At 41.8% G+C, this 16,015-nt stretch overlaps 1 long non-coding RNA gene across 7 annotated transcripts in view; it reads right to left on the bottom strand.

The window, feature by feature from the left end:
• The window catches only part of LOC142365742 (uncharacterized), a 44,449-nt gene that overhangs the window by 19,801 nt on the left and 8,633 nt on the right, over positions 1-16,015 (bottom strand). For 4 of the 7 annotated variants that reach the window (XR_012766603.1, XR_012766598.1, XR_012766604.1 and 1 more), the window contains exons 5-6: positions 750-999; positions 77-148 (exon numbers count right to left, since the gene is read on the bottom strand). The exons of 2 other annotated variants lie outside the window; for them this stretch is intronic. This is a non-coding gene — a long non-coding RNA (uncharacterized LOC142365742). The remainder of the gene's footprint in view (positions 1-76; positions 149-749; positions 1,000-16,015) is intronic. One more of the 7 variants, XR_012766601.1, reaches the window with a different exon arrangement.

Below are 16,015 nucleotides of genomic sequence, written 5' to 3'. Positions count from 1 at the left end.
ACTTTGTACAACTAAGTGTTCCAAATATGCTCATTGACATTGACCAGGTTGGTCCCATCTTTTAAAAAAGTCTTACGTAAGACAATTGTGGTAGGTTGATCTCGACTGGCTGTCAGACACCCAAACAGCTGCTCTCTCACTCCTCCTCCTCAAGAGAAGAGAGGGCAAAAGTAAGATGCAAAGGCTTCTAGGTTGAGATAAAGGCAATTTAATAAGAAAAGCAAAAATTGTGCATGCAAGCAAAGCAAGAAGAGTCATTCACTCACTACTTCCCATCAGCAGGCTGCTGTCCAGGAACTTCCTGGAAAGCAGGGCGTCGGCACCTGTAATGATTGTTTGGGAAGACAAATGCCATAATGAGGAATGTCCTTGCATCCTCATCTTTTCCCTCAACTTTTATTGCTAAGCATGACATCATAGGGAATGTTGTTTTGGTCAGTTTGGGTCAGCTGTAGCGGCTGGGTTTCCCCCCAACCTACTCGCCTTGGGGGTGGACAGGTGTTTTGGAGAGAACCCTTGACACTGTGCAAGCGCTGCTCAGCAATAGCCAAAACACTGGATTGTTATCACTGGTGTGTTATCAATCCCGCCCAGCCACAAATGCAAAGCACACCACTATGTGGCTGCTAGGAGCTCCATCCCAGACCCAGCACAGCAATACACCAATTTATCAGCTACTGAAGTGACAATACATGTGGTTAATGTTGCTAGATCCACAGAAATTATATGACTGCCATGAGAACATATACCCTAGATCCTACAGTACAGCAGAGAAGTCCCGCACTTGATGACAAACAGGATCCTGTGAAGCTTCTTTGTGACTTTTTATGGGAACCTGAACCAGGAGGGTAAACACTTTTCCCTCCTCTGAAACACGTGGGGTTTTTGGAGATTGTCATCACTTTGCATCTAGCAGAGGAGTCACGTCAGCCCTGGACGCTGAGAGAGCAGGCAGAATGTTCTTCACTGGCACAGTTCACAGCAAGACAACAACAAACTCTGTGGGAAAAGGGACAACCTACATTGTGGCGAACTCTGCAAAATTCCACCTGCCAGAACTTCGCAAAACTAAAAATCACAGAGAATTGAAATATGGGACACAGGAGATGGAAGCATTTCAAAGTTTAATTAAGATAAGCCATCTAATAACAGGCTACAAGCTGCCAAGCAGGTAGCACATTGAGTCTTCAAACGCAAAGGAGAGTTTCCATTCCCTTGTTTTCATCACTACTTTTCCACATTTTTTTCCTAATCTACTACATTTGCATGGTTAGAGAACCCAACTGGAATGTCCTGTAAAACTGCCCTATAGATGAACTTTGTTAAAATATCCACAGCTTCTGCGCTGTTAAAAGTCACTAGGAAATTAACTACAGCAAAGGAAACGGTAGTTTTAGTTTCGTACTGTGTCCAGTTTTAGTTTAGTACTGTGTCCAGTTCTGGGCTCCCCAGTTCAAGAAAGATGAAGAGCTACTGGAGAGAGTCCAGCGGAGGGCTACGAGGATGGTGAGGAGACTGGAACATCTCCCCTACGAGGAGAGGTTGAGGGAACTGGGCTTGTTCAGCCTGAAGAAGAGAAGGCTGCGAAGGGACCTTATAAATGCCTACAAATATCTGAAGGGTGGGTGTCAGGAGGATGGGGCCAAGCTCTTTTCAGTGGTACCCAGTGACAGGACAAGGGGCAATGGGCACAAACTGAGGCACAGGAAGTTCCATCTGAACATGAGGAAGAACTTCTTCCCTCTGAGGGTGACGGAGCACTGGAACAGGCTGCCCAGGGACGTTGTGGAGTCTCCTTCTCTGGAGATATTCAAGACCCGCCTGGACAAGATCCTGTGCAGCCTACTGTAGGTGACCCTGCTTCGGCAGGGGGGTTGGACTAGATGACCCACAGAGGTCCCTTCCAACCCCTACTATTCTGTGATTCTGTGATTCTGTGAAACACAAGAGAACTGTAAACTTCAATATCTAAACAAGAAAATATTTTCTATTCTCATGTTCATCCGTGCTTACGAGGGTTGGGGAGAGGATAAGGGTTCTGTTAAACTCTTGGCTCTTCTGTTCAATACAGCCTAACACTGGGTGGGAGATACCATGCATTGATGAAAAATCTTCCAGTGGCATTAGACAGAACAAAAATAGGCCCCGCATATTTGTCAGGAGGTGTTTCTAATCATATCTAGATATTAAACAACAGCACTCAAGACAGGTTGGTTTACATTTAACTTATTTGTCTCCTATCAATGTATTTCAGTAAGCATGTCTCTGCTATTCAGAAGTGATAAAAGAAAACTGAAAACTTCAATTCAAAACTGCAAGCAGCAAGATAAGCAGAATAAAATCTCATTTATTGGCAAAAATGGATCAGTCACTCATGGAAGGAAATTGCTCTTTGATGTACCTCTGTTGCACAGTTGGTTAGATGCAGACAACAGCAACTGTCTTTAAAAATAAAATATTGATTACAACTGCTACTGATGACTGGAATCAATAATCTGATCTGGAATGCCAAGCCATATGGTCTTATATCTCCAAGGCAACAATACTTTTTAATACCACTCACGTCATTATATTATATCCTAGGTACTAATTCAGAAATAACAATTTTTCTGAGGCAAATATTTACCTAAAATTTTAGGTATATATCATTTTAATAATAAATAGCCCTTTTCTACCAAGCTATCACAGCCATCACACCTGTATGTGAGCACCAGAACTGGGTAAATTTAAAAAATTCTATAGGAACTAGAATATTTTTCATATTTCATAATAGGCTTTCACGACTTCCAATAGCCTTAACCAAAATTGAACATTCTTAGTCAGCGGAGAATATGTCATTGTTTCAGACCTTAACCCTTTTTTTTTAATTTGTAGGCTGTAGTACAAGAAATAGAACCTGTGCTTCTGGTTGTAACATGTAATATTTATTGATGATTCATTGATCCAGATGTAATGATAAAAAGTCACCTAACTGAGGAGCAAAGCTGGACTCTGTGCAGAACTGGGTATTTGATTTTGCACTATAAAAGATGCCTCAGCCAGAGTGCAGCACATGGAAAATGCTGGAAGCCTGGCTCACAGTCAGATAGACTTTGCCTGGATTTGACGTGTGTCAACCTAATATCTGGCTTTTTGTTTATTCACTTAGTTATGGCCGTCAGCTCCTAATCCTGTTCCTTCTCCACTGATGCAGGTGTAGGCATGAGTCCTCCATCTCTCCATGGCCCTTTTACACTGCACTGGCAACATAAAGGACCTTGATAACGTAAAATCTGTAACTGTGATGTGACAGGGCTTAAACTCATCTTTTGCAACCTTTATTGCGCTGCAGTGATATAAGGTAACCTTCTTGTCAGTGAGAGTTGGTTACTATGCAACTTCTATGCTTGTGGGTAAGACATAAATAATAAGAGCTGAAAAAAGTTTCCCACAGAGACAAGACAATATCCAGAACACAAGGCTAATCATGCCTTTTTTTTTGAAACATATTACAAATACGAACACTATTAGAACAAGAGTCACTGCAGGAACTCAAATCTATGTGGAAATAGAACAGTACAAAAGCAGATGGAGAATCTGGGGCATTGTGCTGGCACTGCCATGCATAATATTTCATTATTTTTTGAGTTTCTATGCAGACCTGTGACCCACTTCTGTTCCCACTGAAATCCATGGTAGATTTAATAGGTGCTCTATTTTTTCATTTTAATAGGCACTGTATTTATAGAAAAATGTGTAACTTAAAACTATGTGAATTCTAGTCTTGTTTCACCTTCTACTCCTCAAGGGATACTTCTTACTGGAGAACTAAATGCTATTCCACAGTAGTAACTGTGAAAGTAAGCATACATTGCTCCTAAAATGCCTGTCATAGCATGTTAGCAGATTGTCCTACATCGGAGAACAGACTTTTTTTCTAGCTGCTAAGACACCATAATGACAGTTCGTCATTAAGACCATGCCTAGTTTTTACAGACCATCCCTCAAAACAAAATCAAATTATTTTACACTTTCTCATTTTTGACTTCCACCTATCAGTATTCATCAAAGTTTAAGGCTATCATCAGAAGAGGCACTGATGAAGCATGAAAGCTTGAAAATGTGGAGGTGCTTCCCATTAGTCAGTCCTCCATCCTCTTCTGCAATATCCTATGTCAAAAGTCAATTCTTTGATACACTCCTTTTTTTAATTTTTTTAAGGTGACCTGAGAAAAAACCTTACCTGCTAACACATCTGGGAAGTATCAAGGTCTTTCCATTCCAAAGATTTCACTCTCTCATACCATGTTACTTGAGGTTCTGTTTCTATGATGGGCCTAACACACCTTTCAGGACTTCAGCACAGCAAAAGTAACATGAAGCAGAAAAAATATGTCTGCTTCATAAAATTAAGCATATATATATATTTATAAAACCCATGATGTTTTCAACACAGATGTTTTCAAGATAAATTGTGGTGGTACTTAAGCTTAGATTTCAGTTACTCCTGTTTGCTGCAAATTAATGCCAGGATCCAGCATGAGCCAGACTGGGGCTCAGAAGCAGTGCCCATGACACCTCAGCTATAATGTGCCTCAGGAGGGGCTTAATAACTTGATGTTGAGCCATAAAGGCACACCCGAGAGTGGCAGGCAGTGTGTGGGGATGGCTGTAGAGGCAGCATGGTGAAAATCGGTGTTGTGCTGAGAGCTGCGGTCTCGCCCCCTTCTCCCTGCCCACAGCCATCTGCCCTCACCCCTGTGACCACGCAGCGGGCTGAATCCAGGAAACTGCTCGGCTGAAAGCCAGCAGCAGTGAAGTGGCTGGGTTTTAGTCAGGCTGGTCCACCAGCCCAGTTCTCCACGTGGCTGCACAAAACCCATAATTGCAATGGGAAGCCATGGGGGATGAGTGGCCAAGCACAGAGGCAGGCACAGTGCCATCCCTTCTGGAGCAGCCTGGACTGCAGCCCATTACGCAGCCGGAGAGATGCAGGTGGGTAAAACTGTCCTGCAGGTCACGTGTGCCTGCAAGCCCTATGCCGGACAAGGCTGCCGTAGCAGTACCTTAACTATATGTTAACCTTCTTTTAAGTAAAAGCCTTTAACCTTCCATTTCATGGCCTTTAAACTTACTTGAATGACCCAGCCCACAAGTAATTTACAACCTTGCTTAATTAAGGCAATTTTGTTTAAAACAAATCCAGAGCATGCTGTTCCCTTTTCTTCACCTAGATATTACCATGGATGCTTATCCAGTCCTGGGACCCTGGTAAGCTCTTACAGGATGCACGTAAACGAGCTACGACAAGCAGATATGAGGTCCCTTTGCCTGCACACCAATCTAATGGGCCTTCAGCCAGCTGCAAACGGAAAACCCTTGTGACCTTGTTAGGGTGACACTGTGCCCGAGCTAATAAGCTGTGTTCAGAGGCAGAGCGATCTGGGCTGGGCTTCACAAACATGCTTTTGAACTGGAGCTGGCTTGTGTCCAGGCAGCTGAACGCACATGCAGAGGGAATTCATGCATGAGTGCAGCCAACCATGTAGACATATCCACAGTATCATCAAGTCTGAAGGCTACAGTTTCTCTCCAGAAGATCTGAATATCTCCAAAGCCTCTGTTCTAGATTTCAACATACACTGCTGCGCTGTATTTCACTTAACGCCTCCTGAGCCAGTGGAAACCTTTCACATTATACAAGCTATCCTGTCATTTTCTGGCATCATTCATTCCTAATAAATCCTAGGATCGCTTTGGGTGTCCCTTGTTGCAAGAACAACCCATTTCCATATGGTTTGAGGAATATTCCTGTAATTACTTTGGTTTTGCAAGGCATAAGAGACACCATTATGAGTCTTCCAGTTTTGTAACTGACATGTCTCACAAAGCTGAAGTCTGGCCATGTTTCTTGTTCAAGAAACCTATGGAGATAGAAGCTTGTCTTTTTAAGACGTCAATAAATCTTGAAGTATTTTGACCACATAACATAGTTAATAAATGTTTTCGCTCACAGTATTTTAATCACAGTTCAGCACAAATAAAGGCTAATCTATTTTCTAACTTCGCCATTATTGGTTTTACCCAGTTCTTACTGGGTACTTCAGCTGGACTGTTGTGAGATTATTTACCACACCATCACTGACACAAAAGCAAGTATTTTTATTACTTGTGTTGTTTTATGTATACAGTTGGAACTTAGTTGCGCTCTTTCACTGTCTCTCACCATCTTCTTCTCATTCCTCTAAGACTATTGACAAAGCTGGATGCCCTAATGCTCCATATCTCTGAAAACATGTAAGGCTATGTGAGCAGAAAGCAAAGCAAGTGTAGAATCACAGAAAACAGATTGAAAAGCAAGACCATGCTCTGTCTATACATAAGAATAACAGACTATACAAAGAGCAGAGCAGAAAATGACCGCTGCCATTAGATGTTAGAGAATACTTATAGCAGGGGAGAGAAATCTAAAAATCAGCACAGGAGAGGGGAGAGAGAATTAGGCCCACTAGTGTGTGAGTTAGGTAGAAGTCGAACTGCGGTATTTCAAGTGGGGTATAGGCACACCGTGTACATTAGGCAGGTATTCTGACAACTTAGGTGTGTCTGGCAAATACCTGCATGCTAGATGAATGTTGAATTTTCCTTTGAGAAGTGAGCGTGTACAATCAACACAAGTAATATCTCAAAAAGAAATTCAAAGAATTTTCTGACTAAATTTTTAAATAATCCTATGTCTTTACTGAGTAACTTCTATGTAATCTTAAGAGAGGCCAGCTTTAATATATGATGCTAGGACCTATTTAATTTCATACATACTTCATCACAAGCAGTCATTTCTTTTAAAAAGAAATTGCCTTGTATTATTTGTCATTACACATCTTGCAGCCTTCTCAGTATTCATAACAGCTTATTTAAAATTGAGTTAGGAAGTGTGATTCATAAGCTGGACATTGTGAAAGCAAAACTCTATTAAAAGGAACCAGTATTGATGTGTCTTTAAAGAGCTGGAAAAACTCTGTTGGCACAAAAAAATGTATTTATCAGCTGGCACAATGAAATTAAAAACTTTCAAGTTATTTAATTAAGCAACACAACATTAACGGCTGAACGCAGTCTGCCTGTAGTAAAGGAAACAGCTCAGTTACCCAAAATCCAATAGCAAAAAAAGAAAGAATATTTTCCCCCTCTGGGAATTCAGGGCTACAAGGATGGTGAGGGGACTGGAGCATCTCCCCTACGAGGAGAGGTTGAGGGAACTGGGCTTGTTCAGCCTGAAGAAGAGAAGGCTGCGAGGGGACCTTATAAATGCCTACAAATATCTGAAGGGTGGGTGTCAGGAGGATGGGGCCAAGCTCTTTTCAGTGGTGCCCAGTGACAGGACAAGGGGCAATGGGCACAAACTGAGGCACAGGAAGTTCCGTCTGAACATGAGGAGGAACTTCTTCCCTCTGAGGGTGACGGAGCACTGGAACAGGCTGCCCAGGGAAGTTGTGGAGTCTCCTTCTCTGGAGATATTCAAGACCCGCCTGGACAAGATCCTGTGCAGCCTACTGTAGGTGACCCTGCTTCGGCAGGGGGGTTGGACTAGATGACCCACAGAGGTCCCTTCCAACCCCGAACATTCTGTGATTCTGTGATTCTGTGATTCTGTGAATTGAAGCAAGTACCAGCTGCCACTCTGTATATATAACAGAGATCTGTCTCAAGGACCAGTATTCAGATTTTCATTGGAATAAGCAAGGCATGTTTTTAAACTGCCTATGTGACTCAGGAATATAAGTGCTTGTAGTGAGAGTTAAACAAGCAACCTGAACTCGATCTGTTAAACTCCCCCTGGGTACCTTCACCCTTACTCACTTCAGTATGCCCATAGGAGATGTTTTCAACAGGAGCAGAGTCAAATCTGAGAACAATGAAGAGCTCACTATATAAATGGAGGGATTCCCACCACCTCCAAGTAGGGCAAGAGCTGGGCCTAAATGTATCCATAAGCCACCTTTATTGTTCTTGCAAGATTTGCACAGTTTTTCTGCATTTGATGGTATGAAATTCATGCTAATGTAACTTCGGTTATACCAGTGCAGCATACTGCATTAGCAAAAACTAGCTTGTGGCCATGGTTTTAACATGCAGTACAGCTAATCTGGTCCCTACGGGAATATGCACCAGCTCTTTTTAGGTTTCAAGCCATATCAATTGGAGACAAAGGGTCTTAACTGCTGGTACCCAAAGTCTTTGCTCAGTCACAGAGCACAGGTCCTGCCATGACATTGGGAAGGTTGTTTAATCTCCTGTGCCTTGAGATCACTCAGCCTGTAAAGCTGAGGTAACAAAACACTCCACCTCCCATCTCTGCCCTGATGGGAAAAACGTTAGAGACTGTGAGCTCCTCAGCTTGTGATACAGGACATGACAGATCACTGCAGCTACACCACTATCCTTAGCTTAGGCCATTATGACTAAATTAAAGCTCTTCTGTGTCTTCAGTATTTCAAGAACCAGGAGTGGGGAACTATTCCTTAATTAGCAAGCTGTTTACAAGATTGTATGCTTTTCAAACTTTTTAACATTTAAACAACAACAAGAAAAACAAGCCAAACTCTGCTTTTTTTGGTTAAGTAGTACAGGTGAGAAACTTTAATTCAACTGAAACACTTTACCAGTTAGAAATGGAAATCTAAATAACACTGAAACATTCCTTTAAAAACTGTCACACATCGCTGTTTCTGTAGTATAAAAATGCATTCAGCTATCCTACTGTGCTGTATGTTAATATGTAGGTCTTTTTTTAAGCTCAAATTAGATTACAATGTTAGTAGGTCATAATGGAGGTGTTGTTCTCCTACCATGTACCTTTCTATGTAATTCTGCTGCTGACAACAATTCAAATCGGGGAATTCAGGTGGAAAGATAATGCTATACCTTTATGTCAAGCCATCTAATGATGTGAGTGTAAAGAAATGATACACTTTAAAACAGCAAGTGCTCAGATAAATATTTCCTTCTTACATCAACACTACAGACAACAAGCTCCAGCATCCTGCTGGTGAGGCAAACTCTGTAAAAACCTACCCAGTTTGGCCTTACAAATCAGATGTGTGAGGCTCACCACTGGAAAACAAAACATCAGAGACTTTTACGCAGAAGTGAATTTGGCTGTGAATGCAGTATTACCACATTGCCCCTGTATAAAGTTTGGGATGCTCAGGTTTCAATGACAGAAATCTTACCTTCCTACATGAACTTGCTGGAGCTGCTACCTGGAAAAGGTGGGACTGAGAAGGAAAAGAGATGTTCATATACTGTGCCAGCTCTCTGCCCCATGACCCAGCGCAGTGGGGAATTGCAGTGGAGAACTGCAGTACAGGACTGTATCTCCTAGATAGATCACATAGATCAACCACTTGAAAATAATCATCTGTCTCTCACAGAGGTCTCTAGTACAGGGGTAGCTGTCATTTGACCTTGTTATTGCTCTTTAATCCGCAAGTGCAAAAGTCTCATTTCATGGAAAAATCTGCCTTGGAAACACACACAGGACACAGGCAGGAGCATGGGAGGGGTCCAGCTCATTCCCCTGTAGCAGGGCCAGAGGCTGGAGTGGGGCAAGCATGGAAACCAGCCTCACCGGCTGAGCACAGGGGAACGGGAGCGAGCTGCTGGCTGACGTCCCGTGCTCTGCCTTCTGACCTCTGGCTAGCAGAGGGTAGATTTCATCACCCACCTGCACCGTGACTTTTACGTGCAAGGAGCCCAGTCGGCTGGCCCAATGTACATTGGGCTTTTTATTCACAGGACTCGGATCCTTTGACCTCTGTTGTGATGTTTTTCCCTAGTCACATTCGGATCAATTCATAAGGTGAATATGTGCATAATTCTAGGACTGCTTCTGCCTCACAGAACAGCTATAACTAAAGTTTCCACCTCTGCTAAGTGTCCTTGAAAATTTCTTCATACATTAGATAAGCATGCTCTAAGCATCTGGCTTGTTTAAGCAAGAATAAAACTATGTAATTTCAATTTGCAAAGATATGCCCACAGCCTTTCGTTCTTGTCCAAATCGTAAGAAAAAGGTAACATCCTTAGCATACTGTTAACTTCCTTCCAGTAAAGTTTAATGCATCTTAAATATCAGGAGGAAAACCATAAATAGCAAACTGAAGAGTCAACAATGTCTTGCTGTTGCAGAAAAAGGCCTGGAGTCTCCATTGTTAGAGGGCTTTAAAAGCATGTTAGACGGACATCTGTCAAGAGCAGCATAGGAATGAGCCTTCCCTAAAGGCAGGAGCTGGATCAGATGACTCTGGAGGGGCCTTTCTAGCCCAGTTTTTCTGTAGGTCTGCCTTAAACTACTTCACTCCAGCTGCACTTAGCCAGATGCCAATTTACAAAGGCGAATGCTAAAGTCAGTCTTTGCTCACCCCCAAGCCCCATAAAAGTCTCACTGGAACCCATAAAAAAACATACGTGAAGACTTCATGGTTTTATTTACTACTGTCATCAGTATTAATAATTAATAATAATTAACAATTATGAAAACAGCTATAAAATAATAACAAAGAATAAAAGTTAACTCTGTCATAGTGGTAAGATATTTCTCTGCCCATTTGAATCATTTTACTTTGGGTTTCTAAGGAACAGCTACACTGTACCTTTACAAATATTTCTTTTTTTGGGCTTTTGCTTCACTTGGAATGATCCATCTCCAGATTATACAACACACACAGAGTGTTATATACTTCCCCTACACAACCAGATATATAGTTACTTACCAACATATGTTCTTAACACTGACAAAATGTTTCAGTTCATGGATATTATAAACGCTTGTTGTTAAAGTAATGGACTGAAATATTAGTAAACTCTTCAAGAATAAGAGTGAAACTAATCAGCAAAGTGACCATACAAGTACTTCCCCAGCTGCTAATGCAAAGCTAAATAATACAATACCCTTGGCCAAAACTGAATCCTGGGAAGAAAGTCTGCTGCTTCATTTACATCTGTACTAAAAGCAGCACCACAGCAGCTAGCTATACCCAGGCAGCTGCCAGGTATGCCTTTGGCAGGATGCTGCTCTGAGAATTGCTACCATTCACAGTTACACAGGGGTGGAAAACAAAAACCAGTCACATTTACTGAACCAGAGGCCTGCAGTTAGACACGTGAAACTCATTCACCTTCAGAGTGAGAGGCAAGATGCTTCTACTTAATGTCCAAATATAGAATCTGGACACTAGTGTTAAGCACTGATGTATAAAAATATTGACTTCATCGAAGAATTTGGATTCAAATCGAACTAATGGGTAAAAGCACACGAGAAACTGCATAGGCAATACTCATATTGACATTTTCTTAAAAAGGCTGAAACTCAGATCCAGGCAAAGCTTAGATAGGAGCTCAGTTAGAAAGTATCACGCAAGTTGGCACAGGAGAAATTCACCACTCTACCCTTCACTGCCCACGGTGGGGCTTGATCCCAGAAACAGAGATGCTCCAGTTTCACAAGCCTCAGGGTGTCTGGGAAGATTTGGGTGTTTACACTAAAGCCCACTCCACTTTTAGCCACAAGGCTTTATCCCTCAGATGCACAGCTCCTGGGGACCACTTATCCAGAACCAACTTCTGAGACAGTACCTGCATTCATAAGTGGGAACAAATAAAACAGCGCTAGAGACTTCATGGTGCAGTGAGGCAGCAAGAAGTGGGTAAACAGCCAGGACGGCTTAACGTTGCAATTGCCTTCGTGCTGAACCAGTCCTGTGGCTGTCCCTCAGGCTCATCTGCACAGATATTCTTCCACAGAACTGCCGCAAAGCTTGAATTATTGATATCTGTGGAGCACAGCATGTCAGTAGGTACCAAAGAACTCTCTCCCTGCAAAATAAATAAGAAACAGAGCAGATCCCACAGCCACTGCCTGCTGACAAAGGGCTGAATCTTGCTCCGACCTTAACCCTGGAGATGGGCCTTCCAGTCCCAGCATGCAGCACCAAGGCCGGTCACGTTCCCTCTTTGTGGTTAAACAGTCATGTTACCAGGTTGTACTGGGGCTGCTTATTTGGACACCACCTCCGAGCTAACTTTCAGGTTAAAAGCAAGGAGTCTCACTGCTTACTACTTGTAGAGCAGTGCAACAACCACAAAGAACAAGGGCAAACTATCAAGTACCAGTCTCTTGGTGACGCCCGCGGACAGCATGGACACCAGTGCAGGATGTGCAAGACCCTGGGAACTCACACACATCGAAACATGGATTTCCTGGCTTTTTCCCATTACAGGAATGACAACCTAGAAGAACACCAAAGATAAAACTGGGGTAGTTGTTTTTGGTTATTTGCACTAATAAGGACCTAGAAACGCTGTTATACTTCTTTAAATTCTAACATGAGCCGACAAAGGATACAAGAATTTTCCCATGTGGTTTTTTTGTGTTTTTCCCTGGAACATTATAACATCACAAGGGCTTCTGCCATATCCAAGCCAAACGCAAGCAGGCCATGGCCTTCATTTTTTTCTCCTCTGAATAACCCAAGTAAAGCCTAGATAAACACCATAGCTGCATACACCTGCTGGAATTAGCCAGAAAATGCTGGTGTGAGTAACAGCAACAGTGACATGCACACAAAGAAGAAACAGTATAGGATTACACTGGACCTTTTTTTGCACACTGGTTTCAACCACTGCCTACAGCTGAAATATCAGAACAAGACATATGTTTAACTTTATCTCTTTCTTAACTGAAGGGGGTCTTTTGGCAACTTGCCACCAGCAGCAGTGATGTTTATGTGTAAGATAAGCATTGCACTTCAACACAATAAAGATGATAATGAGAACCTACTCGCAAATGGCCGAGTTAATAGCAGTCAGAGAGAGATGGGACATGCTGGGAAAAACCAGAGCAGAAAACACACTTAACGTCAATGGAAAATGCAATGAGGCTGACCCTCATCTCACTGCAGCCACCGGGACTCACGATCCTGGCTGCAAAGATGAATTTCAGTATGATATCCCATTGGAAAAACGTGACTGGCAGCTGCAGAAGGATGTGGGATTTTATGAAGATGATGTAGAGAAATAGACTGACTTTTGTAAGCTCTTGAAATGATTAGCAGCTGAAGCTCATCTACATCACCTAATCTGTCCAGCTCCACTTTGCAGGAATGCCCACAGCCTTGGTAGCCCATCTGCAGTGACGCTGCACTGCCCTCTCGTTCACCGACCAATTACTGTTATTGTAAGACACACTTTCTTAACGACTTGAGATTTTTCCGGTTTCAGCTTCAGGCCATTGCACGTCGTCTTTCCTTCTTCTGAGAATGTGGATAATTCCCTTCTTTCATTTGTACTATTATCTCTGCAATTATTTATAGTCTGTAACTGTAAATCTCCTGAGTCCTCCATTTAATACAGTTCTTTCAGTGTCTTTCTCTGCAGTATGTCTTACTTTTCTATCATCATCTATTACTGACTTTGTAACTTCTCTATATTTAAAACAGTTTTTACATTATGGGGACTCAATTGCATTCACCATCCAAATCATAGCTAAATCACAGCTATAGGAACCACAGTCTCATTATTTTAATACTATCACCTGGGAAAAGGTGCCTGTGTTTTATGTGACAGCGAAAGATAGATTCAAAGGGCACAGGCAACCTCATTTTCAAATGTCAAATCACACATCCTAAACTTGGAAGTGTAGAAGCAAAGCTCCAAGTATTCTCAGCATGTTTGCAGTTTTCTTCAAACACACACTAAGAAACACAAGAGCAAGCAATCCTTTTTATATTAATAAACAATGAGAGCATCAGTCTGAAAGCAGGATCTCATATTAGAAACTATTAACAAAACCTTTACTCTAGGTGATAGTGATTCCTTTTTACATAAATCAATACAAATTTAAAATTTAAAGAATACAGCATATTTCCCTGAAAAAAAGGCCAAAAGCTCCAACAATAATCATAGAATCACACAGAATCACAGAATGGTAGGGGCTGGAAAGGACCTCTGGAGAGCATCTGTTCCAACCCCCCTGCCGAAGCAGGGTCACCTACAGCAGGCTGCACAGGACCTTGTCCAGGCGGGTCTTGAATATCTCTGGAGGAGACTCCACAGCCTCCCTGGGCATCCTGTTCCAGGGCTCCGTCACCCTCAGAGGGAAGAAGTTCTTCCTCATGTACAGACAGAACTTCCTCTGCTTCAGTTTGTGCCCGTTGCCCTGTGTCCTGTCACTGGGAACCGCTGAAAAGAGTCTGGCCCCATCCTCCTGACACCCACCCTTAAGACATTTATAAGTATTTATAACATCCCCTCTCAGCCTTCTCTTCCTCAGGCTAAACAAGCCCAGCTCCCTCAGCCTTTCCTTGTAGGAGAGATGCTCCAGTCCCCTGATCATGTTTGTAGCCCTCCTCTGGACTCTCTCCAGTAGTTCCTCATCTTTCTTGAACTAGGGAGCCCGGAACTGGACACAAACAATAATGATAAGTATTAGGAAATGTGTGGATAAGAGTTTATGGTACAAAATTGTTGGTGTGTTTAAAAATTTTCCAATATTTTCATTTTTTAAAAAATCTGTCAGTCTATTAACTGCTATTCCAAAGATTCAACCATCCAGTCACTCGCATGATGTATTGCAGGCCATATACTGTCTCTATTTCCATGATATTTATGATGAAATTACTTAAGCACTTGTCAATCATTAATTGGTATACCCCCTAGAAATGCCTTCTGACACATGGCAACATTTTTATCTGTATTTTACTAGGCAAACAGGCATAGAAAAACTGAGCTGCACATGAACATTTGAAAAAAGTTCGAGAGTCAAGCCATAAATTGAACCTAGATCTCCTGAGCTGCTGTTCACTATCTTCACAGCAATATTCTTAAGAAAAAACAGACAAGGTAGCTGCAGCTGAAAAGCCTAAGGAATCACTCATTATATCCAAATAAGATCTATCTTCTTTTATCAGGAGATGACATGCTGTACTGGCGCAGAAATGACTAATACTAACTACAGAGATCATGATAAAATGGATCTCAAAGGAATAACAGAGACATGATTTAACAGCAATCATGAGAAAAAAACAGTTTTGAGAGGGTACGTGCCCATTTTTTAAAGCATTCAGGTAAAATGAAATAATGGTTATGATAGCGCAGTCGTTTTGCATATTAATAACGTGACAGACTTCAGGAAAAAAAAGAGATCAAAATCAGCCTGGAAACGGAGGGCTCTAACTGGATAGAGTTGGAGTCTGCTATGGGCCACCAGATATGGTGACAGACAGGCACAGCTCTACAGTGTTACAAGGAAGAAAGATATGTCAGGACAGTGTATTACTAGGGAAGACCTGAACTTCCCATACACAGAGAACAAATACTACCAATAGCTGTCAATTCTGGCTACTTCTAGACATGAGTGATGGGTGTATCTTCACCAAGTAGCCAACAAACCCATTCTGCTGGGGTTGAGTTTTAAGTTTTTTTCTCACAGTTTTCCACATCAGATCTGGTAAGACCTCATCCGAACGATCACGGGCTGACTCACTTTAAATCTAATGAAATGGTACACAGAATTAAGTTCTCTATTGTAAAAGATCACATTTTTTAAAAATTCAGAGAACTAGAGAGTTTAAGAGTTTCAAATTCCTTCAAATGCTCATCAAAGGTATTAATAAAGAAAACAGAAAGTGCCTTGCATACATATTGCATATGATACTAAAATTAAAGATTCTCTAAGTATAAATCCATAACTAAATTAATACTTGATTCACTTTTCAACAGAAACAATGACTACACAGTCAAGTGTAGGATAGTTAAAGGATAAAAGGGTACAGAACAGGAATTATCAAAATGAAATAGCAGTGAAACTCCAAAGATCTTGCAGTGGAGTAGACAGTCTCTATCCTAGGACACATACTACAGGAGAACAGAATGAACATTGTTTATATCTAAGGAAGAAAAGGGGAGAAGTTTCTGAAACTCCTCAGCCAGTCAGACCTCTAGTCTGTCTTCAATAATGTACAAAGTTCTAGGACAA

Source organism: Opisthocomus hoazin, chromosome Z (assembly GCF_030867145.1).
Source record: "Opisthocomus hoazin isolate bOpiHoa1 chromosome Z, bOpiHoa1.hap1, whole genome shotgun sequence".
Classification (NCBI taxonomy): Eukaryota; Metazoa; Chordata; class Aves; order Opisthocomiformes; family Opisthocomidae; genus Opisthocomus; species Opisthocomus hoazin.
Note: the sequence above shows the minus strand (reverse complement) of the source record. Positions and strands in the feature narration are given on the sequence as shown.